This window comes from Callospermophilus lateralis, unplaced genomic scaffold, assembly GCF_048772815.1.
Source record: "Callospermophilus lateralis isolate mCalLat2 unplaced genomic scaffold, mCalLat2.hap1 Scaffold_86, whole genome shotgun sequence".
Taxonomy (NCBI): domain Eukaryota; kingdom Metazoa; phylum Chordata; class Mammalia; order Rodentia; family Sciuridae; genus Callospermophilus; species Callospermophilus lateralis.
In genome coordinates, this window is record NW_027516693.1 from 6651033 (window position 1) to 6653835 (window position 2803).

The 2803-nt window shown below is 49.9% G+C and overlaps 1 pseudogene; it reads left to right on the forward strand.

The window, feature by feature from the left end:
- Positions 1-1131: 1131 nt before the first annotated feature.
- Positions 1132-2272, forward strand: LOC143641129 (zinc finger CCHC domain-containing protein 14 pseudogene; annotated as a pseudogene).
- Positions 2273-2803: the final 531 nt, after the last annotated feature.

A 2803-nucleotide genomic window follows, 5' to 3' on the forward strand; every position in this document is an offset into this window, starting at 1 on the left:
GATTTTTCTTTCATCTCACACATCTCCAGGGACAGACAACTTAAAACAAAATTGAAACAAAATGAAAGAAGAATCTTAAAATGCCTACCCATCCTCTCGCCCTGCCCTCAGGGGCGAGCAGTTTACCTTATCACTTACCCTCAGTTGTTCCCCATATGGGCCGCCAAATGCCGCAATCCTGCTGGGCACAATTCACAAGCCACTTGTCAAGCAGAAACAAACTTTATTTTTAGAACACACACACATGCCGCACCACACGAGCTCTTCAGGAATTCCCTCAGAGCCCAACTGCCACCACTGGCTTCCCACAAGCCTCAGAACCCCCCCACTCCTCTGGCTTTTGAGGCTGATTGGCTGGGTCGCATGGGCAGAGCCAAAAAAAGTCCCCCAATGTGCAGCTCCGTGGTCTGAAAGGGCAGGGAAACAGCCCAATGAGCATCACCACAGACGAGCTAATCAGCTGGCAGCTGGAAATTTGCTGGGGCCCCTTCAGCTGTGGCTCTCAACAGGGTTTTTCCTGGTCTCTATCCCCCTCACTTCTGCTCACCAGGCTTCAATTACTAGGACTCTTCTCCACATTCTTGGGTTCACTCTGGACATGCGGCACCTGGGCCACCCCATGCTCATGAAAGAAAAGGCCAAGGTGAGAGAGGGATCACTCTGCATTCCATGCCTGTGGGAATCGAAGTGCCCTATAGGAAGAGTCCCCTAGGTCTAGTCAACTGAGCGCTCTTTGTGTTGGGTAGTCACCAAGTCATCACAGCTGTGGAGAGAGGGAATTGAAAAATGGCAACCTGTTCTGACTCATTCCCTCTGATAGCCATGCTCACTGAAAGCTGGCAAGAACAGTTTGGGGTTATCACAATGGGGGAGGGGGAGTTGGAGATCTGGCACCTTCTCAGTTTCACTGGGCTGATATTGCCCACGGAGAGCTGGTGAGAAAGTTTTTGGTTACCACAGCTGGGGGGAGGGGGAATTGGAGATCAGAAACCTTTTCAGTCTTGAGAGGCTTTTCTTGAAGTGGCCAGCATCCCATCCTCCCAGAGCTGAGTGCAGCACCACTTGCAACCTTCATCCAGTACACCCTTTACCTTGCCTTACTCCTCCCACACCAGAGGCGCTTGCTCAGTAATGGTCTACCAGGCCCAGGAGGACACCCCACCTGCAATTCTTTTATGTCCTCTCGTCTTCAGGCCCCTCAGTCCCAGGAGCAAAACAGAATTTTGGATTAGCTCAAGAATCTGCACTCACACAAGTATTACGCTGTCTTTTAGAAGCTCACCTTAGTGAACTTTTTGAGCCTTACTAAGTATGATTTCCTCATTATGAGTGCAAAAAAAAAAATCTTAAGACTCAACTGGAGCTGGAAAAAGGGAAGTCAGACTCCTTGGGCCTCAATTTATTGGCCTTGACCTTGGTCACCAGCAATGGACTGGCCCTAGTTTACCCCACCAGACACGTTGGGCCTGTGGAGGGTGGGTGTGGTGGCCATGCTGCAGATCTGTGGTTGGTGGAGGTAGATGGAGGTGGAGCAGCTTGTAAACAGGATGCCCCAGGAGGGCAGATCTTCTTAGTACTCCAGCTCTTCCTCCAGTCCCATGGGTGTGCTAACAGAGGAAGAGAGCTCAGACAGCTCCAAGGAGAACAACATATTTGTACATGTGCAATTGGAGGATTCAGATAAGGAGAAGTCTGTCATGCTCCTGAGTCACTTCACTGAGAGCTCTGCCTGACCTATGACCCATGTATTACCTGTGCAAAATGAGGCTGGCTACAGCCCTTGACTAGCAAGCCATCACCCTCTGCTCCTACAGCTCTTGCCCAAAGCCTTACATCTGACACCCAACTGAATGCTGAGTTGTGTGCACAAAGCTGACAGAGGAGGTGCCAACAGGAAGTTCCTCTCATCCTCTGTGCACGAGTGTTTTCTTTGGAATAAAAGGGGTAAATGGTCTGGCCCCAGGAGTCGTATTACAGTGTTAAAGAGCTCTCTGGTAGTGCTGTGCTCAACACCTTGCCCTCATCCACACCTCATCCCCCCATGCAGGTCCTCTCCTGACTCTCCGAGAGCAGCTCCATGTCATCAACTATCTGCTGTGGGCCCTTGACAAAAGTTGTGCCTGCAGCCACTCTAGACATGGTTCTGAAGATGGCACAGCAGATAGCCCTGGTAGTTCAGACCACCATCACAGCTGCCACCATGATGCCCAGTACTGCCCTTCCCATGGCATTTAGCTTTCTGTTTGTTACAACAGAGGCAACAAGGGGTTAGCAGCTAAACAGCATCTTCAACAAAGTTCCTTTGAACTTCTCTCCCCGACTCTCCTGACACTGATGATCCCTCTTCTTCTCCCTCCAGATTAGAAGCTTCTTGAAGTGAAGAAGGGTGGTTTAAACCATTTCCTCATGACCTAGCAAAGTCTCAAATGCTATCTTAAAATTTGTTTTTGGATAAATGATCTTCTTTTGGAGACCATCCATACCAGGTCCTCTCTGAGCAACTTAGTGTAAGGCAGCAGGAGGAAAAGAAGAGACTTCCACCAAGCACATTATCCTAAGGTAGCAGTGTTTGAAGGGAAAGGCCCTGACCTGCAGTTGCTACAGGTGTGATGACAGGTGCAAGCAGAAATCTGGAAGGAATAAATTGGAGGAGGGTAGCTATTTTCAAACTGACTGCCTGTTATCATCACCTGTGGGAAGACTTGCCTGTCCCCTCGCTCAGGCCTCACCCTTCCATGGAAAGCAGAGTCTCATGGTGAGGTCCTGACTCCTCAGTGATCTGCTGCAACCTTCTGGTCCTGGC